This window comes from Platalea leucorodia, assembly GCF_965183815.1.
Source record: "Platalea leucorodia genome assembly, chromosome: 4".
NCBI lineage: Eukaryota > Metazoa > Chordata > Aves > Pelecaniformes > Threskiornithidae > Platalea > Platalea leucorodia.
This window is the reverse complement of record NC_138826.1, coordinates 28189268-28216662: the sequence shown is the minus strand read 5'-3', so window position 1 is coordinate 28216662 and position 27395 is coordinate 28189268. Positions and strand designations below refer to the sequence as shown.

Below are 27395 nucleotides of genomic sequence, written 5' to 3'. Positions count from 1 at the left end.
CACAGAGCTGAAAGTAGGCAGAATTGAGCTGCAGAGGAAATACTCAGGCTACTACATAGGACTCCACTAAAACAAGTAATGTTCAGCTCGCATACAGTATTATTTTACGATCAGGCTCTGCCTCATTCAAATAAATTCCCTCATTTCAATCTGCTTTGGGTCACCCTGACACCTGTTGCAATTTGTACATCCTTAAACTGATTAAATGGCTGGAAAACCAAATGCATATTTCAAGTAAAGTATCTGTCACCCAGTATTTTGGATGACTTGGACAAACTGTGAGTGTTCATATGAGTTAGGCACATGTGCTCTGGCTACAGGAGAGACACTTATACCTGAGAAGTAGGAAGCTCAGAGTGAACATACTGGTAACAGAAACCATCACAACTGGGAATCAACACCGAGGATTAAACAACCTCAACACTGACAGAGGGCCCATTTTCCAGTGGTCTGCACCAGCTTTACTTGACTTCACACTTGGAAGAACACAGCAGAGAATCAGGATCGATGAATCTGGCACTGTGGAAAGCTGCTTGCCTGACTGCATACACTGCTTTTTCCTTGCTGTTTAATAAAAACTTATTAAAAAGTAGGTATCTGAGGTCTTTGTGATCCAGCTAAATAAACAACAGAATACTGAAAAGAAACATTCATTGCTCCTCGTTTTTTTAAAAGCTGTTATCATGTCTTTGCCATGAAAGTAGAAATAGCAATAGTTCAGGTACTTCCTCTTAAGACAACTATACAACCTTTAAACCACCCATTTCCCAGGAGCCAGACACAATCCCAGACTTTGACCAACAGGCAGCTGCTGCCTGGGAAGGGTCCTCTCCTCTCCCTCTACTAAGCAATTAATTGTAATCTACTTTGAACCCTTCCAAAATGTTGCGGACAATTTGATTCCAAAGAAAACTGTCAATGACATGCCTGTCACTCGTATCCCAAGACAAGCACAGAAAACAGTGTAATGTCTGGCTTGCTACCACAAGCTCATCATTTTTGCATCTGCTAGCAACAGCTGATGAAATCATTCACTAGACTGTCATGAAGTAAAAATACTACCCGTCAATATACTCATGCTCTTGGATCAAAGGGACAGACCATCTCGTGACACTCTCCAGGGCTGCCTGATGACTGATTTCATTCCTACATCTCCATCTCTTTGTGCTTAGTGCAGTGGGGGCCCTGGGAGATTCTCAGGATTTGTATGCCAAAGAAGAGAGAAGTACACCTGTAACTTTTGGAGGGTCGGGATTTTGAAACATTCCAGCTCAGGATTTAGTACTGAGTGCAATTGCTCTAAAACATGAAACAGGAGTTACTTTTCCTGGAGGATGGGTATTTGTCTAATTTGTCCTCCTTGCTCAGAGGCCCATTTGTTCCAGCATCTATCCAATTAATGTCACCTCCGACAACCCAAACTTTTTTTTTAATTAATTTTATTTATGCGACTAATGCCTACACACAGTTTAGTATCAGGGATGACATTTTCTTTTACCTTGCTTGATTGTGCTATATGAGAACAATGGAAATGTGAAAAAGTCTCTGTAATAGAAGGTCTTTTCCTTGCAAATGAAATGGCTGCAGTGCATTTCCCTCTATCACTTATGCATAAGATCTCAAACAAGACTCAAACAGCAGCATTTTATTAGCTTTCTTCTCTTTCCTCACCTTGCATCACCCTGCTGGTGGTAAGAAACTGAGTCAGCATGGCACTACTTCAGAAGGCGAAGTCGGATCACCCTTTAACTAAAAAAAGGCAGTATTAACAACTTGCAATAATTTGAAGCAAACGGCTCAGATGCAACCACCTCACAAAGACAGGAAGCTGCTCTGAAGTGGGACTCGGAAAACAGGCTCAGATTCAGTGACTTGCCAAACTCAGCTACAGGCTGTGTATGACACGGTCAAATCGCCTCTTCTACTGCACGTTTCAATTTCTATTGGATATGGCACATGTAATATTTCTCAGTTCAGAAGCATTACAGAATCTCTCACGGTGTTAATGACCACCAGGCACTGTGTTATAATCACAGGGAGACCACCAAGGTGCTACAAAACTACTTTCAGCATTTCCACAGGTAATGGAAAACTAACTAGCAATAGGTAAACCATCTCGCATCTCTAGTGCTATCCTTTGCTCAGGATAAAGTACAGAGGTGATAAATATGAGTAACTGTGCAGTGTTACCATCCTTCCCACGCTCGCTCTGCAGAGGACATTTGTTTCAAGAGTTGTCAGTTCAGCACCTTCTGTGAGCACTACGTTGAGTTTGACCCCCCCAAAGCAACCCCGACATTCCCTCCTGACTTGTGTGAGCCATCGGTGCACACTGACTGACTGACGCATGCACATAATGGAGTGTCCTTATTGCCTCATTTAATGGAACAAGTTCCCACTGAAATATCTGTAAGGCTTAATCTACAAGTGCAAAAGAGAGAAGACAAGCCAAAAAAGACATCTGGGACAGAACTGAGGAGACTCCACGTTTTTCCTCATAAAGATGCCAAGGAAAGCATTCCCCTCCCCCGCCCCAAGTTTTTAAAGTATTAATAGGAAGTAAAAACAAAACAAGAAAGAAAAAACACGTCAACTGGGTGAAATGTGTGTTCAAGTGGAGGTAAGAAACCACTTAAAGCTCTCACAGGATTATAAGCCCCTTTGACAGGTCTGATAATTTTAAAGGCCTAATTCCATTACAGTATCTGGCAGCTTGCAAGGGCACATTTTACTAACCATAGGCCACCAGGTCATGATAGATGTTGACAGAAAACATTAAAGGTTAAGTAGATGTAAGACCATAAAACATTTCAAGCTGTACAGTGCCAACAATGTTAACTAGCAACTATGGCACTGTTTGAGAGGGAAAAAAAAAAATAGTTGGGTCTTCGCACCAACTGCAGTCCCAGGGAGCCCTAGCAGAATCAGATGGCCAGGATGGCCAGCACCGGGCATGCTCACACGACATGAAAATCCTCTTTGCTATACCGTTGTATAGCGTTCTGACTTTGAAAAGTAGCACTCAGAGCCTCACCATGATGAGAATCTAAGCCAACAGTTAAAACAATTTAGCAAGACAATAATTTTGCCTTAAATCCCCTGCAAAACTTACTCAAGAACAGCGGTGTAATCACCGCAGGTGGCAATGCACACTACAACTCTGCCTGCGAGTATTTATGCAACACATTTATGCAGTTGCAACTCTGACATGTAATTTTGATTGCTCATTCCTTAAAGGCGTCTTGACAATGACAATGGCCACAATCACAGAATTAACCTTATTCCAGTCATTAAATATAAAACTTAATATTTCCCATTCCCAACCAGTTAATGGGAAGGAAGGCATCACACAGATCATTGCCTGTGTGTGTGGAAAAGGCTTGAAAGCTGCTCTGCGTACTCTCTTCTATAAGGCACTATGAGGATATTCACAAATAAATCTTCAGGCTTTTCTTTTCCTTTTTTAAAAGAGCTCCTCTGAGTGACATCTATCTGGATAATAAATTGCCAACACCACAAACAATTAAATTAAAAGCTGTTCAATACGTAAGGGGGAGGGAGTTGACTACTGACCAAATCTGACATACAAATAGCTTGCTAATTTGTCAGCAAGCCAAAATAAATGGAATGGGCTGGCTACAGGTGCAGGTAAATGCCTCAGAAATAGACATCAATAAATCATTTAGCTCTCTATAACATTTTAGATTACAGTCATTTAACAAGAAGGACATTTTTGCCTTTGCGACGTGATTCGTGAGTGCTTCAAGTGAGCCATTTTAAGTCAACACTTAAGATGGGACTTTAAAACTTCCTTTTTCTGATCTCTTATCATCTACTCTTTACTTAGCCGAAATTATGAACTCTATCTTCTGTTCTGCTTATTGCAAAATACATAATCCAAGATTGCAGGATATTACGTACTATTGATCAACCAAGTCTCTTAAGTCCAAAACTCTCTCGATAAGAGAATAAATCCCCCCTGGTATTTCTTGTAGATGGAGAGACAAAGAAGCAGCTTGCTGAACGTCACGCAAGCCAGTACGCCAACATCCTAATCTCACTAAATGCAAAAGCGTCTATAGGAAAGGGTGAAAACAGTGGGTCATCGTGTATTAAATGTGTTCCTTACAAGTAAAACCACTTGGTCCCCATAATTCTCCATCTCAAATATTTCTTCTAAAAGGCAGCCACTGGCTATCTCATCTTTCTTCTCAAACACCATCTGCTGGGCCCTTTTTCTATGAAAATGGTACAAGGAGCCACAAATAATAACAGACAGAAGCTTAATTGCATGTTCAAAAGGTCACCCTCATATTAAAACCAGAAACACAAATACACAAGGACCATCTATGTTTCTATTTTTCAAAGAGCTTAAAGCTATATTCACAATCCATAAAGTCATTTAGCAAAAAGATTAAAATCTCTGGTTTCTAATGGACTCAGACCATATAAAAGCTTACATGAATGCTTCTGTTTTGAACCTGATTCTAATGCAACTTTTGTCTAATGAAGTGTGTTTCTTGACAGCCACAAATTACTAATTGAGTCACTGTAAGGACCTTCCAGGTAAATCGGCCAATAAAGGAATTACAGTATTTCCACCCTGGGGAACAGTTAGAAAACATATATAGCCGTTTAGAAAGCTGACTGGAACAGAACAATTTAACAGTGCTTGTCTGTGTGCAAGAAGATGACATGGTTTAGAAGTTTCTTCCAGACTAACCTCTCAATCGCCCCATTGCTGGAAAAGCAGTAGGAATGCATACGGATGAAAAGGTACGTAGGAACATGAAGGACTGGTGTTTACTTCCAAAAACATGCCGTTTTATCACACCTAGGATAGGAGGAGTTTTTACACACTTAAAACCAAACACGACAGCCAGGCACACTGCCAAACATGCACTATAAATCAGAGTTAACAGCCAAATCTGGACTGAACCCCAGTTACAGTGCCAAAGTTCACTAAGGTATTACCAAACTTATAAAAAAAAAAAACCACAAAAGGTGTGACACAATCCTGTGGCACATCTGTCTGAGTGGGAAGGTTGGAGTTAAAACTATCGAGAGCAACAAAACAAGAATGTTGAGAAATATCCGCAGTAGACCCCATTAACAGAACCAGGGAGACCTACAAGCTGCTCAAGGCAGTCAAATAACAGCCTGTGATCAATAGAAGCAAATACTGCTGGCAGATCAAGCAGGATCAAGACTACATAAGCCACTGCAATCTGTATGAATAAGTAAATCATGACAGGCTCCTCTGAAAGCTGTGGTGTTAGGGCAATGCTTGGAAAACGCAACTTTCTTAAACAGTTGGATAGTGTCAGTAGATAAGACAGTAGACGTACTGTTAACACCCTTCTTTGAAGTCTGGCTAGAATATGGATAAGTACGTGGCAATAAGTAAGCGGCAAAAAAACCCCACAGTATTTTTTCCTTTTCTAACTAATGCAGAAATAAGGTTGTTAATAAAATGTTAAATATATTAAACCACTAAAACAAACAACAAGTCAGTAAAGCTGGTTACAGAGCTAATTGAGTGCTGAAGAGAGCCATATGACAATCTCCTGTTAGCTCGCTCTGTTACCTTCTTGGGCTTGAGTTTGAAAAGATACCCAAGAATAAGTAAAGGAGTGACTTCTATGAGCATCCCAGGTTGCCCTAGTTCTCCTTCTGCTGAACCTCTGCTCACTGCATTTGTAACTAAGTTAGGCCAGAATGTTTTTGAAAATCCAGTACAAATAGTTTTAATGATAAGCATGAGAAAAAAGCAACCCATCCAGGTACTGTAACATTATATCCAAACAGCATTCTAACAAGCTCGTATTTACCAATAATTGTGGGTTTTTGTCTGCTTCCAGGATGTCAACACAGACAAGAGTCCAGCTTGCCTACCTCCTGAAATCCAGAAGATTTAAGAGATGTGAGGGGCACTGAGAAGGTACAAAGAACACCAACTATTAACAAGAAAATTCAGTTAGAGGATTGATAAAGAAACGTTAAAGGTTATTTTTCAAACTGGTGAGAGCTGTACTTCAGTTATAATAAACAACAAGAATTAGGAGCTTAGCTGGGCGTCTGAACATTTTATTGGTACTAATAAAGACAACTGAGAACAAAATTAACTTTTTTTTTCTGGAACAGGTAAAACTGCCATTGGTCGCACTGGATTACTGTCAAAGAATGAGCTAAGAATCAGGATTAGTAACACACTCCAGAGAATGCAAGACATTTGAGAATGATCCAGGTCAAGAACTGGAGAAATGTATAGTATTTACTACAGGCAGGCTGAGCAGCAGCCTTCCACACTGCTGAAGTTATTACTGTCCCAGTGTCACTCATTTTATTTTATAACTACACCTTGTCTTGATTTTAAGAAGACAATTCTTCAGGGAACTTCCAATTAAAAACGGGGAAAATAACCTGTCTGCGTTCTTTCTGGGCTCCTCTTGTCTCCTTACTGAATCCTCAGTGAAAGAGCCTACGTACATGCCAGACTGGCTGGCTGCTTTCTCATTGATGATGAACGGATACGCACTCTTCACCATGCCTTAAAAGCTATTACTGCTTTGCTTTATTGCGCATTGGTATACCTCTGATATTTATTGAAACATCCATTTCATTTGAAGGCTAGCTCATCCTTTTACATTCTGGTTTAGAAGGTTTTGTTCAGTAGCTTTAAATTGTTCTGATATTGAAGAAGTTGATTTTTAGTTACTTCTTGAACAACTGTTTTATATACCTAAACATCCTTTTGCTACGGCATTTTAGAAGCAGGTATACCTGGTGGAATTTTTGTCCCTATCCTGCCATTAGAAGAGTCAAGAGATATTAACACCATACATTTTTTCCAGTGTGTTGACTTTTAGCTATTTTTGTAAGGACTTGTTTGTTCTGGTCACTCCAACAAAACGATCAGTAACTCCACACTACAGTGAAACGATACCATGTCTAGCGCTTCTTCACAGAACTTTCTGGTTTCTTCTGGAAAGGCAGTACAAGGAAAACTACCACAGCAAACTCTAGGAAATTTAGAGGACAGGCAGTGGGGTCATTTGATACAGCAATATTTTCAAAGGTCCCAGGATGTATCTATGTTGTACCATATGTTGTACCCTGCAAGGTATCGGAGGTAAACCATCCACTCAGCCTGCACAGCTATCCACATGGCCCAGCTAGGCTTCTGATACTCAGATTAGATCACCCAGCTCTAGCTTGGATAGCTCTGAACTACAATGTAGTAATAGCTGAGCAGCACTGGGAGGAAGCCGCTTTTCCTTACTTTTTTTTTTCCCCCTTGAGCAAAAGCCTTGCTGTCCAGCTGCTTACAAGCAGTTTCATGGCGGTCTGTTAACAGCAGCTTCTTCTGCTTGTTCCACCCAAGAGAAAACAGAAGTTCCACTTGCGAGAGCAGCCTCAGAGGAAGGTATTTCCTGTGGCAGTCTCTGTTCTCAAACTGAGAGGAACAAAAGCAGAGTGCATCTTCACCGAGATCTCTGGAACATCATTCTAGCAATGTTCCACATGGTAAGGTTTTGGGTTTGTTTGTTTTCCCCCAGTTAGCTCTTTTGCTGTTTAATATAATGTTCTGTCTTTTTTTCTGTTGTGAAAGAAAAAAGAAATCACAATTGTAAAATTCCATAGAGTGACAATTGTAAAATTCCATAGAGTGACAGTTTCCTGTTGGCTGCACTCTAGTAAGATTTTTTTGTTGCTGCTGATCAGTAATAACCCTTTTGCTGGTGTCCCGGTCATGAGAAAGCAGCCTTGCATTGTCACAGCCCCAGCGACAACTGAGGATAACACGGGAACTTCTGCGCCCTCAGCTTACCTTGTGACATAGAAAAACACTATTCTCATCTTAATTACGCATCTTGTAATTGGGGGGGGGGTGGGGGGTTGGGAGGTTGGATTCAGAGACTCTCTTAATCTAATTGCTATACTAACGTTTATGGCAACAGAAGCCCTGTTTTGCCAGACCATTCTCTCTAAATTATCTCACTGTAAGTAATACAGTACCTGTTACTACCACAACAAATTGTTTATTAATTGAGCCCAAAGTATCCTCTATTATTGCCTCATTGTTAGTTTGCATGCTCTTCTTTTTTGCTTTGTAACCAACAGCTGTCCCCTGTGCACTACATGGGGACAAGCTTTTTTGGGTGTTCCTGGAGCATCCAGCATAAGGGTTCCAGGACTAAATGCTACTTTCAGCACAAGTAATACCAATGAGAGTGCATGTGTTTCACTGAAGTTTGAACGCAGCAACATTTCTGCCAGGACCACTGAGACATTGACACGCACAGATTTGACATTTCTGCCCATTGTACCACAATCTACACAAGATTAAAGGCTGAAGACTAAATTTCAAACCTCTCTTATGATCAGTATTTTCAATTGCTACCATGAAACTCTACCTAGCACATTCAGGTGACTTCTTTAGTAGTGAAATGTCGCTGCATTTACAGACATATTTCCCCAGAAATTTTCTGATGGCTCCTCCAGAAAGGGGTAAAAGTGGGGTGGGTGGGAATCAAATTAATGTTAAGTATTTTTTTAAATCAAAATTTTAATCATAAATTCAAAACTGAGCCTTTGGTAACACTCTTGTGTTGGCTTAAACTGAAGCATTACTGACCGAGTTCTTCTGAAGTAAATTTACATAAAACCAAACTTTTGTTCTCAAGTTCTACTGCACTTCAACTGCCGCCTCGATTTAAGTGCTAAGCAAAAAGAGGAACAAAATCCTGCTAAGCAGATCGGTGACAACACAGAAGAAACATGCTTTTGCTTGACTGAGAGGATCTTCTACTTTTATGCATGATTAGCTGCTGATAATTATTTTCTTTACCAATATAATTGTAATAAAGTTTTAACTTGAGGAAAAATTAAAGGAAATACCGGGTAACTCAGACCAATTTAAGTTGGATCTTAATTTTATGCGCTTCCATTTCCAGGTAGTGTTTCAGCCACGCTAATTGTTTCTCTTAGGTCGTCCCAGCCTAATGACCTGGTTAGCTTAACCTGATTGAGACACGACTTCTTGAAAGAAACTGTCTCCACTGTAACTTTTCTCTCCAAAATCTATAGATTTGCACAACAAACATCATCTTCTGTAGTTTCATGAGCCAAGATAAGTTGTTGTCATAAAAGGGGGTTCAAACTGGCCAGTTCACCCCATGAGATCTGTCTACAGAGAGCATTTATTTCATCAAAAGTTGACAGACAGTATGGGATTTTCTGCTGGATCTTATCATGGGCTCTCACCTGAACTCGGAGAAGTAGTTTGTATCACTGAAGTCAACACTTGTTTTGACAGTGACTTCAGTGGACACAGGATCACTGACACTACTTTAGGCAAAGTCCAGTTCACCTTATGCAGCAATTTTACTGATCGAAGGGCTGCTATCTACAATAGCAAGTCTCTTCCCCCAACAAACCATGCTGTCTGAGTTGCCAAGACCGAAGCTGTATAGATTCCTTGCATTTCATTTTTGCTGTACGTTAATATATGCCATTTCATTCAGTTTTAAGTTATTATTTGCTTTAACCCAAGTAACTACACCAAAAAATAAACCAACCTCCCAAATTCCACTCTAGCATTGCTAGTTTGAAACTTTCTGAAAACTCCATAAATCATATGCAAATTAAATAATCTTTTTAGTTTTTACACAGGCAAAGAGTTAAACAAGACACTTGTTATTACTCAACACAAAGGGCAAAAAACTTGTCAACTTGAATACCTGAGACTGCCACTGATAGTAATACTTCTTTGGGATCTTCTCTGAAACCACTTGCCACAGATGTGAGTTCTGCATGGCCGGGTCTTTACAAAGATAGCAAAAATGAAATGGTGGCAGCAGTATTGTCATCGCTGTTCGCAGAACAGCACGTCACGTTTTGACAGTGCCAGACAGGCTGAAGTTGGAGAAAATGCCCCTGATAATTGCTGTTGCCTTTTGGTTTTATGACTGCAGATACAATAAGCAAGATTCCTGTAAAATTCAAACGGTTCACCCCCTAAAATAAAAACATGGTAAAGCCCAGCTAGATTAGCAAGCCGTGAATTTCCTTCTCGCGTCCCCAAACCCCGCAAGGGGCAAGCAGGAGGAAGGGTGGCCGCACGCCCAGCCGCCCCAGTCTCCCGGCGGAGCCTGCCATCCCATCCCATCCCACCCCGTCCCATCCCATCCCGTCCCCGCTGACAACATGCAGCACTGCCTTACCCACAATGCACCCTCGCGCTGGCACACACACCCCGCTCGCGCACACACACACACACACTCACGCGCGCACACGCACTCCCAGGCAGGCTGAGGCAGACACACACACACACACACGTCCCCACTTACACACGTACGCCCCCCCCCCCCCCCCGAAACCAACTTACCCACAAGTTATATTTCATTCAGAACCCCTAGGCTTCCTCTGCTCCCCCTCCTCTGCTCGCCTGCCTCTCTTCTGCTGCGGAAAAAGGCCACATATGTCTGCAAACACTTCTAGGCAGAAAGCAGCCAGTGCAGAACAAAGACAGCCGGGGTTGCCTTCATCTCGGCACAAGGCAGCCAGTAGCTATTTTCAAGCTTGTTCGCTCTCCCCCCTCTGAGGGCACCCTGCTCTGTTTCTCCCTCTCTCTCCTCTTTGCCTGTCCAGCTACTGCACAACACACATCAATTATTCATTGCTTGTCTCCCGGTTTCCAGGCAAAACCAATCACAGATGGAGTCTTGCTAATGGGCTCATGCCGTACTTGCCAACAGGCTATTTGTGCTCAAGCTACAACCCTCCAGAGACAATAAAGAGAATCAGGTTAAGCTTTAAAACTTCACACGTACGCGAACAGACCTAAAACGGCAATATACATGTAAGCATCCCTATGACATTGCTTCGGAGTACGTCTTCAGCATACAGCATGGCAGAAGGCTGCTTTAAATCTTCTGAAAGGGTTTTAAGAAAATCAAACGCTCAGAAAAATCTCACCTCAGCTGCATGTTACTGATATTGATGGTTTTCTTTTCTGTCTCTAGTGATCCATCTCCTGCTTTCCCATTACACCTCTCCCTCCTCCTCTCATACTCATGCACGCACGCACACACACACGCACACGCAGCCACAGCCACTTTGCCAGAAGGAAGAGAGAGAGAGAAAGAGAGGAGGGAAAAAAAAAAAAAAAAAAAACACACCACCCAGGCAGCTCACATTTCAAACTTGCAAGGAGGGGTGGTGCTTAAAACGCTAGGACAAAGCCTCTGTCTCTGGCACCCAGCCAAAATACTAAAATAAATCCCCTCGATCAATTAATTGGAAGCAACACTTGTTCGAGTCCGCATAACAAACCATTGAGGGCACCGGGGCTGAAAAGCCTCTAGATTTGGGAAACCTTACACGCTTGTTTCCCCCTCCCCTGTTTGCCGAATGCTGTTGACTAAATCCATCAAACTAGCCATGCTAATTAGCGTCCAGAGCCGCCTCGGCGGCGGAGCAGCGCCCGGGGCGGGCGGCCCCCGCGGCCCGGAGTTTCCTTCCGGACCGGCCGCGCCCCGCGCCGGGGCAGGAGCCACCGGCGGGCTCCGGCGGGGCGGGCCGGGCCCGGGGGGGCGGCCGCCGAGGCGGCGGGGCCGGGGGTGGCCAGCGCCAGCCGCCCGGGGCGCCTCGGCGGCCGGCGCAGCGCTCCCGCTCGGCGGAGCGACGGGCATCGTCCCTCCGCTGCGGAGGGGAAACTGAGGCACGCAGGCGCGGGGGCTGCGGGCTGCCGGCTGGAATCGCTGCCGCCAGCGGGACAGCCTCCTTGCTTGGGGTTGCTCGGTGGGAGTTCAGACCTTCGCCTCTGCCGGCCGCCCGCGGCTCCTGACAGCGTCACCCTTTCCCACGCCACTCCGAGTTCAGCGCTGCCCGTGGAAGAGTTTTAAGCAAGTTTCACGTACCAAACTGTGCCGCAACGCAGCCTTTGCTGGACAGCGTTTCAGCTGACAGTGTCAAAGAAAAAAAGAAAACCAAAGAGGAAGGTAATGTGACTATTTGCTTGTTCCCTCTCGGAGGGAAAACTGGCAGTTTAAGTTGTGGGCAGCCGAGCACCAGCCTTTTCCTGCGAGCCTCCTGCGGCGCAGAGCCACTTCCTTCCCCGGCACAACCTGCACAAAGGCACCTCCACCTCTTAAAGGCGCACCCGGCCCTTTCGCAGGGAAGCCGGCCTGCAGGTTCCAGCGACAGACCAAACCAACCAAACGACAACAAAGGAGGACCTCAAGAAACAAATACTGGCTCTCCAGCAAAATTCTCTTCGGCGAAAAAAACGGCCTCAGCTTTCTGTGCCACGCTTGCAGTCACTTAACCGTGCTTCGTAAACACCTCAGCAGAAAGAGTCTGCAACATGACAGATCGGAGCAGCAAACTATCACAGATATCAAAGAGCAGCTCTTCTCTGAAAATGATTCCACAGAAAAGCACTGTCAGATTCCATGTTCATTTTTTTTTCCCAGGGAATCCACTTCAAACAAGTAAAAGGTATGCGTGCTTTTCACCTAACTTCCACCCCTGAAGTACCCGCTCAAGGTCAGCCTGTCAGACAGGGTGACTGCTTTCGCTCCTCAGCCATCAGACTTGGCAGTACTGCAGACCAAACCCTCCGTAATGCTTCTGCAATCTCAGAGCTGCACAAGCCTGAGCGAAGGAAGACTTCTGAACAATATGGCTGCTACAGGTGGTAGGAAACACGGCGCTGGGCCGGTGTCCATAGCAGACAGTCCGCACAGCGTGGACAAGCCTTCCTCCAGGGCCTCAGAGACCCAGGTGGACCCATGGGGCTGCTGAACAAACTCTTACGCAAAATGTACTTTCCATTACAGTTGATCAAATTTGAGATTCGGTCACACAAAAGAAAAGTACAGAACCTCATACAACTGGTTTTATCGCCATTCAGAGTGGACAGATGCTTTAGGGAGACGTAAATTAAACAGCCAGGCTGGCAGAATAGATAATAGCGAGCATGAGTTTTAGAGGACTGGCAAAGCAGCAAGAGAAGTATGTCAATAGTCCCAAACAAGGACCAAATTCCCTGCTAACATAACTGCCCTGAGTTCAGACCTGGTGGATGCGAATGAAATTTATAATTGACTATAACGGTAGATAAAATCTAGATAGACACAGAATGTACATTTTTGTGCTTATTTCAGGTTTTACTGCATTTACAAAATTTTCACACAGTTCGTAAGCTATCATGGTGTTACTTCATATTTTGAAAAAACACACAAAGCAACAACAAGAAGAACGTATCGGGCAGTTGCGAGGTCCCAAATATTGAGACTAGCTCCTTCCTCATACAAGCCTCAATGAAATCTTATTTTCTGAGGCAAAAAATAATTTTATTATTTTTGTATAGAAAACTCATATTCACCCATATGTTTTTCTCTCTAACTACCACCATAAGTAAGAGGATTGCCTTTTTCCCCCCTCTGCAATTAAATGCTCTTTCTAGTGTAACAGTGTAAGTTTCTCTTTTAAGCTGCCTGTCTTTTCAGCGGAAGTGGTTTAGAGTAGACAAATCACTTATCTAAAAATTATGTACTTACTTCTCCTTTGACAAATCTTCAGCAGGTTTCTAATCCCACCCTGCCACTTGAAATATCACTTTCTGTGATGACATTTGAGTCACAGTTGTCAGAAGCATCAGGCTCTGTAGTTAAATGGATTAAATCACACTTCATAGCATGCAGTATTTTGAAGGAGTGGTTTATCATTTGTAGAAATTAATCATAACAGTTTTTTCTCTAGGGCAAATTCCCAATCACTTTTAAAGATTACTATGTTTAAGCCCCACTGACAGCAGTATGTCAAATTACATCACAGGGAAGGTTATCTCAGGCAGTGATAACTATTAACAAGATGCACTGAAGACATCTACTACTGGGAGAAGCAGGTCCGTACTGGGGAAGCACCTTTTAAATGCAGGAATGGGAGAGCAGACTCTTTGGCTGCTCTCTGTGCGGCTACTGACGCCCCAGGGATGCCGCTGTCTGGCGGTGTGCCTGGCCCCTCGCATCCTGAGCGGCCGCTCTCCCACAGGGCCAGCGAGATGCTCAGCCCCACAGGGGAGGGGAGACGGGGTCAGGGTATCGTTCAGTCCTATGCACGGGAGAGGAGACACTTACTTGGGCCACCTCTAGCTGATTAAGGAGAAGAGGTGAAAGATCTTCAAAGCAGTCCCATTTACCTTGAAACAGGAGGCCGCGTTTGTCTGTTTAACGTATGTTGTCAATGCCAAGCAATATTAGTGATCAGAATCCTCCCAAATCTCAATCCTGTCAGTCACCACTTGGCACAGAAACAAACCACCACCAGCACATCCATATGGTACTGCTCTTTGCTCTTCATGCCCAAGATGCTTCTCTCTCAAGGACTGTATTTTTAAAAAGTCAGAAGTCCATCCTTAAGTCATGATGGTGCAACAGACCTGCACGCCCATGGAACGCCAATTTTTATGGTGAACAAGAGAACTACGTGGACAGATTTGTATGTTCGGGTGCCTTCGATTGCTCCACATAAATGGCACAAAACTTATCTTCAACTAGTTCAAGTGAGGTAGACTTTGGGTGTAATTCTTGCTTTTCTCCCTCCTTGCTCCTCTTTGATGATATTGCAAAAAATGAACCAAATACATGAACACCTGTAATTAAGACACAGACTGCCAAGAGGAAAAGAAGGAAAGACTGCAGAGGGGCAGAGATCAAGTCCCCCATTTGGATGTTTCAGTATCAAGTAGACTGTACAAGGGGGGACATCATCATGTTCTACTGTAATTTCATTATGAGAGGTGCACAGAGGAAAGAGCAGAGAAGTTGTTTAGAGAAAGAAAACACAAGGGGTAAGGAAATGCTCTTCAAGTAGCTGTAATACCAGTTATTGCCCACTGAGTCATAATATAACCCTTTAGCAATGCAAATTTTCTATGACCAAAGATTTAAAGGTTTATCTTGGGCACCAATCTTTATTCATCAGAGTTTTGCTGCACTGCTGAACACAGCAGGGTAGTTCCTTACAACATTTGTCTAGAGCAGGTTATTTGCCCAAGAATTAGTTCCCTAGACATGCATATACTTTACTATTGATTCAAAGGATTCAAAAAACTCTTCAGAAGGCTTACGATTACATAGTTGAAAGACACAGAATACGTGGATCAGTGGACTTGTGGATTTTTCCTAATGTTTCACAGTAGGCTGAGTCAGTTGAAGCCGTTATAAATCACAGGGCTGCATCCCAGTCAGAAACCAACCATGTACTTGGGGGGAAAAAAAAAAAATCCTTTGACTCTGCATCAAGTGTCTTTCATGCATAACCCACTTTTCCAGGATCAAACCAACTCCATCCAGAGAGAGGCGTGAGAGGAAAACCCAGCATAAAAAGCAAAGTAAAAAAGACTCTTTTATGTGGTTTAGTCCTGTCTTGTTTAAGTCAAAGATTACTTCGACTAAAGTAAAAGGTAACTTCAGTCTCCTTCTTTGTCAAGCTTTATAAAACAAAGGTAGGAAAGTTACAAAATATAACAACACAGCGCTTCCCGTTCTCCTGCTGCCCATGACCACCGTTTGCATGCGCCCTTGGTAGCTCAATGTTTTGATGGACCCTCTGATCTGGACTACACACCTGGAAACACTGAATCTGTTTTGGATGCACACAACAATTGGACCCCAACACTCAAACTCTTCTGAAAGAGACTTACGCCCTTTTAAACTTTCAAGACCACAGAAATGCTCATGTTCTTGTTACCCCATTATGAAAAATCGTTCCTTCAAACTTATGCAGAGGTTCAGGACAGACCTGTAGGCACTGCAATGAAAAACACCTCTGTCAATTGCCATAATCTTTGGAAAAGGAGGTCTACCTTAAATCCATCTAATAAAATGCAATGTTGCAATTATCTAATCTCTATTTCCTTCTTTCCTTCCTTCTTTTGATTAAATGTCTTTACCATGCGCAGGGAAACAAAAAAAATCTGTAAAATTACAATGAAATATGGGGGAAAAAAACCCCCAGAATTACAGAGTGAAGCCACATTCATCATATATGTATCTTTCATTCTCTTCACAGCTATACTTTTACAGAAAACTGGAAGCAAAAGTAACCAAACCATGCAGAAATAAAGAATGAAGTACACTAAGGAAAAATCACATCTGTAATGTAGGATGACAGTCAGAAGAGAGGCTTTACAGAACTAAAAAAAAAAAGTCACCGTACAATGACGGCATCAGTTCAGAGTTGTCTCCAGCACTATTTCACCCGCAACCGAGCTACTGCAGCTGTCCCCTCCCATACCTGCTTGTCCGTCAGGCAATTCTAAAGACGGACAGAACATACCTCACCTGCGATGCTCTGCCCTTCTTTTACTGTATCCATTTTGCTGCGAATACTAATGAATGTCTTAAAAACTGCTTTTTGTGACATGGGAGGCTTTATTGTTTTTCCAAATTTTAGCGATGTCTTAATATTTAGATAATTTCATTCAAATTCCTTGGTAAACTGGAGCATGGCACAAACGTCTTCAGTGTGCATCTCCACTTTCAGTGCCTCTTTTGGCACCTGGGCTAGACTTCATGACATCTCTTCTAGCAAATCAGACAGAAATAGAAATTAAATGAAGCTCTTTCCATACTAAATCAAATTTTTCGGCATGATCGAGTGGATTTCTAAAACATCCATATTTTTCACTAACTTTTGACTAGGAGATTTTTATACCACATCTTGCAAATGGCTCAATTTTCCTCATATAGTTTAGACATTTTTAGCCTGCTACCACTTTGGGGGCATATCTGATCAACTGTTTCTTTAGATTTCAAACTAATCTTTTAGCATTCATATGTACTGCAAAGGATTAAAAACTTTGTTATACATGAAGCAAGACTTTCAAATGCAATAAGGATTAGCCTGCCTCTGTTTCTAAGAAAGTTTATTACGCACTTTAATAAAACATATTTTTCTGCTGTTTTTTTGAGATGCTCAAGTTTATATTCTCAGACAAAAATGTTTGTTTTTACTGAGCTTGTAGCCATTGGTAGCTGAAGCCCCACCCCACCTCTAGCAACCTGTGGGTTAATTACAGCTAAGCTTCCTCTCTCCCTGCTTAACTGTTCAAGGGGATAAGGAGGCAGCTCTGAAGACAGCAACCTAATCAGGTCTCACTGAAAGAAGGCAGAGAACTATCAGAACACCAGCTTGTGAGGCTGTGTAGGACTGAAGGGATGCGAAGGAGTAAATGAAACTGAAGCTTGGAAAATAGAAGCCCTGCTAGGGCTCCTGGTCTTTTCTTGGCATTGTTAGTCCAGTTTGTCCTGTTTTGACTGTTAGCAATATTTTTCAGAAATATAAATCGTATGAATATTCCTCATTAAGATCTCAAAAGAATAAGCCCTCCATGAAAACACTCAATCCCAGCAACTATTTTCCTTTAATTTTTCCTTCTAGGTTATACATTCATTCGTCTCCAGTTGACACTTCTCCTTAATCCAGCCCTGCCAAAGCAGTGCTGGGAGCAGGGCTGCTCGGGCTTTCTGGGGAGTGCCTCAATCTGACTTGTCCTCCCCTCTGCATAATCCTGTTGGCCCCCTTTTACTGAGCTGCCACTAATCCAAAAATGGGTTTGAGAGGAAACCTAGGCTATTTGCTTATATCCTTTTTTATTATTACTTTAAAAAAAAAAAAAATCCACTCAAGTACGGAAGGTATCAGTAGTGAGAAGGAATATGGGATACAAACAGCCTGAGTGGGACATAAATGGAATAAGAAAAGATGTAAAGAGAAGATATGCCCTTCATTAGCCACAGTGTTTACACTCTATACATAGGAAAGTTCATGACAGAGCCCTTTTTCTGTGCTATGAGTGAACCGTGAGAGCATTCAAATGAGGAAGCCGAGATGCAAAAAAAAAAAATGCAAAAAAAAAAGTCTATGAAAACAACACAATGTCACTTTTTCCAAGACAACTGCAGAGTCTAGAAAACCATCAAAAGTGCATATAGATGTTTAATGATGCCATATTTAGCATATGAGAGGTTATATAAATAAACAAATAGATAAAAGTCCGAAGTTACAAATTAAAAGAAAAGTTACAAATTGGTGGCTATGCATCACTGTCTTGGAAAGCTTCCATTCTGGAATACAAAGACATTCATCATTTGGAGGCCAGCTCATGCTTCTAGCTTTGTATTTAAACAAATCCATGTACCATCATCATACACTTTTTGCATCAATCTGCCAGAAAGCCATACAGAGTTATTTTTAGCGGACTGTGAGATAAAGTACAGTTTAGCTTGCAAAGTAGCCTAATAAGGCAAAATCTTTGTGGTGAAGACCAAATGCAGTCACTGTCACTCTTCCCCCCATACACTAATCAATCTCTAAAAGCATCCCTTAATTTTTCCCCGCTTACTGTGCAGGATTACTGCATTAGCAACAAGAAGATAGAACTAGGGGATCTTTATAGTTTTGTCTGTTTTGATAATCAAATATACAGTGATTGCAGAAGAAAGGAAATGGTCTGAAAAGAAAGTGGTTTTTCTCAGATTCGTCAAGGAAACATTGTGGTAGACAATCATTTTAAGAGAAACAACAGCTTAATATCGGTTTTTGCTTTCAGAAACTGGCAAACTGGTCTCAGTCAACTCCAAATACTTCAGGCCTCATGCTTTTTCAGTGCCATGTTTCCTTCCACCGTGTTGGCAGTGGAACAAAGTGGATATAAAGGATTCTCAGGGAGTACGTGTATGCTTAAATATTTAGCAAGGATCTTCTTAAAACTAAAAATGTTCCGAAATCCACTAGATTACTTAGAATTTGAGAAAAATATTCATTTTGACGTGTTGTTGCTGGGGCAGGGGGGGGGGATAATTTTGTAACAATTTATGAGAACAAGATTAAAACCAGCAATTAACACAGACTTCTATCTTTAGTAATTATTCATATACCTGTTTAGCTGATTATAAGTCATAGCTCCAGGCTGTCTGCCTGTATTGCTAGGACAGAGACAGCAACCTTTGCTAAATTAACTCCACTGGCTACACTTACGCTGCAAGAGCTGTTTTCAAGGACAGATGTACAATGTTATATGGGTAAAGAGATGAGCAAATTAAAGATGGGTGTTCTGTCAGGAAAAGGACTGAAGAACTTGTGTCAGCATTTCCCTACATTAATAGGACCTCAGATTTTTAACCCTTCATCACTTATTACTTAGATTTAAGAAGCACCTTCCTTATATATATAGAACAATTGCATCTTCTCAAATAAAACCATGAAAATACAATGGCTCAGAACAAAATACAAGGGCATGCACTCTAGGTAACCATGTATCTAGATATAGAGGGATTCATGAAGAGCTTTTAATCCTTCTTAAACTGTGATTCATTTTAAAGCATCATAGCTTGTAGACTAAAGAAGCTGAACACAGTAGACCATGAAGTTACCAAAACATATTATTGCCACGCAACACAAAAGTATCTCTCAATCTGAGATCATCAATAAATGTCCAGCACATTCCTACCAAAAAGCTACACTCACATTTTTGATTTTTTTATCCTCTTAAGTCTGCATATTCCTGTTTAAAGCAGCATATGTATTCCTTTAAATGAGGCTGAAAGTCTTTTAGACCTACTCTGCTCTGAGAAATATTTAGCAGTACAACGATAGAAGAGAGTTATAGTGGCAGCTCCTACCAAGCGTAGACACAGTTCATACCGGCAAGAGGCTATGTCTTATATTGCCTTTATTGGCTCCCCATTGAAATTAAGTTTAGAATCAAGGGATTATGTGATCTCACTGCAAGAGGGCTTCTGGCATGTATATAAACATGTCTTATTTTACTAGCAGATTTCTAGCATAGATCTAGTCTACTTTGAGACGAAGAGCAAGTCTACACCTTGCAATGATGTGCACTACAAAGAGCCAGGAGCCATTGATATGCTCCCACGCAGCAAGGCTGTCCTGTACTATGACATTGACTTCAGTCCCAAAAGCCATACAGGTCTATTATCATACTAGTCCACCAGGAACTGTAAACCCTTCTTCTTGGCAGGGATTATTAGCTTGGGCACCTCACTATTGACTATCGCATTTCTGAATCCAGAGCTAGGTTTGTTGCTGCAGTCTCAGGGTGTGTGTATCTCTACTGAACTACATTGTGCTGTATCTCTACTACATTGTGCTGTATCTCTACTGAACTACTTTCCTTCTCTTCAGAAACTCCTCTCAGTGAAAGTTCCTACTTGGTCGAGAAAAATCACCAATTGTCACGTGGGACCTGCTCCTTTTCATAAAAATGCAAAATTAAAGATGCTCTTCAGAACTTCACTATGGACAACATCTTTCCAGGAAACTATAATCTAAAATAGCCCTTAATTCTCAGTGCAGTGATCAAATAAAAGAACAGTGTATTTCCAACAACTATAGCTATTGCAAAGTTTCCAAGAACTAGACAACGCAGGAGACAAAATTATAAGGCAACATATTACCAATGTTTTCTCTGAAATGAAATAATATTTATTATGACTACTGAAAATTACCCCCACTCCCTGATGTGATTAAAAATATGCCATGGACAGCCATAGGAAATCTAACATAAGGAACAATCCTACACAGGAAATTTGACAAAAGACCTAAGAAGTTTCTATTCTTTAATGTAGTGGACTTCTGCATTCATGAAACAGGAGAGAAGCTTATTAGGGGCTTTAACCTCCATCCCCACCCCCAAAACACACTTTTCCTATATCTGAATACAGAGAAATACTAAAGTTCACACTCAAGATTTTTAATAACTTCATCCATCTGTTAAATAATTTACATTCTGCTAGAATATGCAGCAGTAGTACAGCTATGAAAATATACATTACTCCATAACCTGGAAACTATCCATCAGTATTTAACACTATTTCTTACTTCTCTCCTGAAACATTGCACGAAGAGTTTCACAAAAGCAGCGCTTTAATGATGTACAGGGACCAGAAAGGTATCTTGTCCATAACAGACACTTTGAAATAGCTTGATCAAGTCAAGAATCCTTCCACTTCCACTGTGAATGACAGGAACCGTCCTCTTTTTAATCGATATGCAGCAGATGAGTCTTCTGTCTACTATATACAACACATTACCTTGATGGGCTGATTGTCCACAGCCAAAAGACTGAACATTGAGAACTGAACAGTTCAAGACAAAAGCTTTAGAATGGGAGGTTTGATGGCAACTTATTTTTAATGAAGCCTTCAAATTAAAACAGAAGAATTTTGCATGCTCCCTTAAGCTGTAAATGTGGTTTTGCTTTTTGTTTCATATTTAAATCCACTGGTAAGTGAACATTAGAGCTGAACATATTCTTTGGAAGCTTAACCAGACAACTGTATTTTTAATCACTTAATTTCTTTTAATTTCTTGAAGTACTTAGAGAATACACACTGAAGCATCTCCCCTTTAACTACAAAAGCTGAAGTGAAAGTTCAGGTGTGGTAAGATTGACTTAAAATTTTGGATACCTTGACTTGAGAAAGCATAATTGGGGCTGATTTTCTAAAACTGCTAGATCTCCTGAAGCTAAAAGTTAAGCATCTTTAACATATTTCCAGTTGAGCATCCAAGAACTGAGGAACCACAGGTCATTAGTCTGCTTTGGGAATTGTGGCCTGTATCACCACAGCTCTTAACTTTTGACCAAACAGTCACTGTCAGCTCTCCAAACTATTTACTGACTAGTGCACCTTTATCATCAACATTTTAAATTAAAAAGTGCTGGCAGGTTATTTAAATGAGGCTTAATACGCGTCAGTGTTACTCTACAGGCCACTTATCTTGGCCTGGAGGACTGCTGCCTGGAAAACACTGTTCAGTCTTTAAAATGACTCACGAAAAAAAAAAAAAAATCTTTCTTAAAAAGATGTAATATACTTTCATACCTGCAAAGAAAAATTAGTAGATTCAAAGCAAATTGCTTTTACCAAAGGCAGAAGAAATAAAGTTACAAAAGTTACATTTCTTTTTACTTTGGGAAAGGGAACAGTAGACATATTTACAGAAATATATGTCAACAGAAAAAAGAATCTGCCTTATGCTTAAAGATAGTTTCTGTGATGAGGGATTAGAGGTACTAAACCTTCAGGAGGCAGGTACTTCCAAGAAGGAAACACAAAGATCCTACAGCGCCTCAGATCTCATCAAAACCATTTTTGTTTTCTCATGCATAGGATGTCCTCTCCAAATTGCTTTTTTCTTGCTTTGAATCACCATTACCTTCTTTGAAGAATTCTTCTGGGTGAAGGCCTATAATTTTAATATTTATAGCCCCGAAAAAATTAGGGTTTATATTCTAGTACTATCTCCACTCTAATCTGCCATCACTTTCTCGGATTTAATGGTAGCTCTTATCCCTGCTGAAGGAGCAAAGTTCAGTGAACTAAGTCTCCTCACTTCGATCAGATCAGAATCAGAGGGGTCTGTCATAAACTCCTATATCAAAAATCAGAAAGGGGGAAATGGAAGCCAGCTTTACAAAACTGGAACAGAAAAGTTAATGAGTACCCTTCAATACCGTTCCTCAACAGCTTCATCATTTAGAAGAGAGAAATGACTGCTTCAGCAAGCATTATGTCTTTTAATGCTCTTGGAAATTTTCTCATGCTCCCAGGAGTAAGGAGGAGAAGGATGGAGGGAAATACTAAGTTGCTTCTTCACTTGTTTTTTACATCAGTAGAAAGGGGAGGATGGGAGAGAGAGAATCCTAGTTTCTCAATAGCTCTCAATATATCACTTCTGTGCCTCTAGTCCCATGCCAGACGCATGCTGCTGACTGCAAACCATCTCCTGATACACTATAAGCAAGCTATTTCAAGTCCATAGCACAATTTTCTTTTTCCACATGAGGAGCACACACCTGAAAGCAAGGTTCTCCATGACAGCAACCACGATTTACTTCAGTTCTTCCTCGTTTTTGGTAGCAGTTCCTCTACGGAAAAGATTTTAGGAAGGATGGGAGTAGGTGATGACTCTTGCTTAAATTTTTTTATTGGCTTCCAGGGGAAACCATATGTGATAACATCTCTAACCCAGTTCACCTCTATTGACCTGTGCTCTCTCCACTGGCCTCGGTATGAAAAAAAACCTGACACATACACAGACACACATTCTTGTTTGTTCTGTTGCAACTTAATTTACGTTACAGAATATGGTTTCCAAAATGAAGTAACAGATCAATCAGGAAAAAAATGAAATGCCTTTAAATTTGGAGTTACTTAAAAACAAAGGAGAAAGCCCATACAAATAGTTTCTATACTCTGGGAGTAAGCATGCAAATTCCATCAGTTTATGATAAGCAAAAAAAACAACCAACCAAAAAAAAACCCGAACATTGATCAAATCAACATTTTGTTCAAATCAACATTTTGTTTTGTCTTAAGTATCACCACTGCCACAGAGACACATTAGCTAGGCTGAAGAAGTATGGGTCCAATGTAATTAATATTCCTGTGACTAATCACTGGAGTTACAGTATTGCCCAGAGACCCAAGGAGGATTTGAATATCATCATAACAGAAATGATCAGTACTATTTGTTAACTTTTAGCTTTAAAAATAAAACTAAATTCTTCAGGCTTTAACATTGCCTTGTATGACAGCAAGAATGATTTATGGCCATTCAGCAAGAAAAAAAAAAAAAAAAAAAAAAGGCATGAATCCCTACAGAACACCACAGGAGGGCAAGTAATAACCCTAAACCTACTAAAATGTGGAACATAATTTACATGATTCTTATAAAATATTTATGTTACTTTCAGACGAAGTATTGACTGAGATATCTGATTTTGTCAGAAACATGAAAACATTCTCTAAATAATTACATCAGATCAAAGAGCATTGTTAGTTAAATATCAGCTCTTTAAGGGTAGTCATCCTGCAGGCATAGGAATGCAAAGGTAAGAAAAAAAGGTGTGGAAAAACAACACTTCTGTACTGTGATTAACATTACTGAGGATGACCACGTCAATCAACTGTAATGCAACCTAGCAAGTAAGCTCAAACAGACTGCAAATCTGAAGGAATTTATATTTACAAAGACAGTAAACAGAGAAGAGAAATAGGAAAGAAGTCACTGTGTTGCCATTTGAGCGGAATTCAACACATTAACGTAATCGATTACACTAGTGCCTAACAGCAAATCCACTACTTGTCTACTACCCTCCTCACTTCAGGGAATAAATGAGCGATGAGGGCTGCTGGTATATCCCGTAGGTAAGGAGGTCACCTTGCTCTGAGGGGCGCAGCGTTGGGTACTGATACAGAGCCCTCAGTCCCCTGTAGGGAGGTCGGCTCTCTTCTGCCACTGACTGCATTGCCCTGAACCATAAACCATAACCTGATCATAAAACCACAATCCTTAAACTAAGATGTTTGGTTAAATCGGGTTTCTGACTGCTTTCAGACGAGAACTCACAGTGGTAAACTGCAATTAGTCCAAAAGCTCTTGCAATTGAGTTAACACCATTCATTTCCACAGGAGATTCACCACTTCTGAGAAGACGATGTCAAATCAAGGAGGAAGCCTCACGACTACAGTAAATTCTTTACCCTCTCTCCAAAATGGCAGTAGCAGAAAAACAACTGCATGTTCAAGGCAGTTGGGAGACTCAAGACAGCAGTCCCCAGTTCTCTGCCAGGGTTAACTCAGTTCCCACCTCTTCCTCCCCAGCCCTTGCCTTCATTTACCCTCTGTCTTTCCTGTCTACGCCAGCTACAAGTTCTTCAAAGACGACCTTCAAACTGCATGCAGTTTCTCAGTGCAACTGGCCTTGATCTCACATGGGATCTTTGAGAGCACCGGTAACATCAACACCACAACCAAGCAACACTGCATCAGGGCACCAGAACAACCATACGTTAGATCCTTTGAAAAGTTCTGCACTTTCTTCTTTGGTGACTGAGGCAGATGAGGTTACCTTCTTACGACAGAGAGGACTGACTACAGCCAGTCCTTGGTATAACAAATATTTAGCTATCTAATGAACAGATTAAGGCAAGAACTAAGGTTTTCAATAACTTGTTTGAAAAGGGAACATTATACATTTAAGAAGGCCAGGAGTGATATATTTTTTCCTTTTAAAAAGACGTATCATTATAGTCAGGGATGTGACTGTAACAACTGAGTTCCAGATTTTGTTAACTTGGTTGAATGGCCTTTCGCTATGGTTGGGTTGTGATATGGCCTGGGTTATCTTGTTACCATCAGTAGCTGTTCAGCAGCATACACAAAATGAGCGCACTGGTCACAGTTCAGTTCACATGCTTACACCACCGCATTCGTTATCTTGAATTCAGCCTCTCTGAAATCTATTTTGATCAAGAAGTAAAGGACTTAAAACAGATACTGCCCGGTTAATTTCAGACCTAAATTACTTTTGAAAGTTTGCTAATCTTTTGCTCATGTTGCAACTGTCCATGGTTCAAGAGAATTTCATACATAGGGATTCTGCTTTGAGAAACATTATATTTTTTGAAAACATTTCATTTTACATCTGTCATCTAATGCCTAATAAGCTCTTAATGAGTAGGCTGCATCCCTGAAACATTATCCCTTACCTGTAATTGGGAATGTTTCTCATTTAGCGTTTTTTTCCCCCCCACTAAAAATCCTTAAAAGAGTTACTTAGCAGGACTGATGCAGCAAAGCACATCGTGCTTTTACAATCCACTTGCACTTCTGCCGACTAAGATGTAACAAAAGAAATAACACACTACAGAATGCTATTATTGAACACCACAGTGTGTCAACAACACACACACACACAAACTCTCCCCATACATATTTTAATTCTAACTTAAATTACTGAGTTTCCATCAGCAAAGGTTTTTCTTTACCACTGTTTGCTTTCTGTTGGTTTCTCCCCCATGGAATAAACCCAAGATTTTTCTCTGACATCTTCAGAAACTCATTTCTTGTAATCTTTTGTTACCTCTACCTAATGTCATCAATATTCGATATTCTACCTCTGTCAACCAAAAAAAAAAACCAAACCACCTAACTACCATTTGCTCCATTCTTCTCTCAGACATAGTACCGTTATTACCATTTATTCATAGTCAGTTTTCCTCTTGAGTACATCTACTCTGCTGCCATTCCAGGCAAAGACCACTAGGTACTGAGTGATCAAAGGATGAGACTGGCTACATGAATCCTCATTTGATATGACAGCCATACTGCACCAAGTTTTAAAAAAATTATTTTTTTCATATTCCCTCCAACTAAAAGGTAAAGTCACCAGATCAGCCCACATCGCTACTTTTGATCTAAAAAGATCCCAAGTGGGACATCAAATAACCCTTAGTAGAGCAAGTGACATCCTTGAATAAGAGACATCCAAAAGATTTACACACAAGATCAACAAGAAGCAGCACATTTTTAAACACGTACTTAAAACCAGCACTCAGTCTCCCCCATGGAGTTCAATACGCAGAGCAATTTCTCACCGTCTGTGCATTAAAAGCCGAGGCAAGGGAAAAAGTTTCCATTATATCTACTAACAAAAACTGTTTGTGCATACCTTGGCCTTTCAGACATATGTGGTCTTACACTTTGTCACATCAGAGCAGATGTTTAATTGGGAGGAAGCGATTTTAAACATCTGTAGCTAACATCTGAGAAGCTGGATGAAGACCACACAGAGCCTTGAGGAAATTAAAAGTGTATGCAATTATGTCACTTCCTAGACTGCATATTTAGGAGAATTAAAAAAATAAACAAAACCAGAAGTTTCAATAGAGAACCTTCAAAATCCTTCCTCTCCCCTCATTTGCCTTCTTCTGCCTTAGAAAAAAAACTGGTACTTTAGGAGATAAAAAGTTCATTAACTGAGTAACCAAGGTTTGACCAACAAGAGACACTGCATCCCCCGAAGGAAAAAAACAGGGAATAAAAACCAATTTAGTAGCAAGCCTTTAATCCCTTAGGGAAACAAAACAAAACAGAGTAAATATTTAGAAGATGAAACATTACTCAATTCTAGTGGGTCTCAGGTGTATTGCAATAACTCAGGTTTAGCAAATACACCTGCAGCGTATGCAACAGCAAAAATCTTCCACCGAGAAGAGCCAGGGGACAGTCTCTCCAGAATCCAAGTCTCTTAACTTGCAACAGCATTGCTGGTGGTGCTCCCCAGACTTGAGCAACTGGGCTGCCTCCTTATTTCTAGTTACATCTTTCAGAAGCCAGGTTCTTCACAGAAGAGCCTAGATAAGAAAGATGGTTCAGCTAAGCTTTGTCTGCTTGGGTAGCTGCTACAGTGGGAGAGGAAAACAGAAAATGAGGTGGCCAAACAGATCAGTTCCCATGAACGTGAGGGGAGATCGCCCCGAGATTCAGTTCCAGCGATCATTCAGTGA

The 27395-nt window shown here is 41.1% G+C and overlaps 1 protein-coding gene across 6 annotated transcripts in view; it reads right to left on the bottom strand.

Annotated features, from left to right (window-relative positions):
• ZMIZ1 (zinc finger MIZ-type containing 1) overlaps positions 1 to 27395 on the bottom strand; it is a 365555-nt gene that overhangs the window by 84670 nt on the left and 253490 nt on the right. The window contains exon 1 of one of the 6 annotated variants that reach the window (XM_082308318.1): positions 10981 to 11065. The exons of 4 other annotated variants lie outside the window; for them this stretch is intronic. The gene's annotated coding sequence lies outside the window, so the exon portion shown is untranslated. Of the gene's footprint in view, positions 1 to 10390; positions 10458 to 10980; positions 11066 to 27395 lie in introns of those variants that run through there. One more of the 6 variants, XM_082308319.1, reaches the window with a different exon arrangement.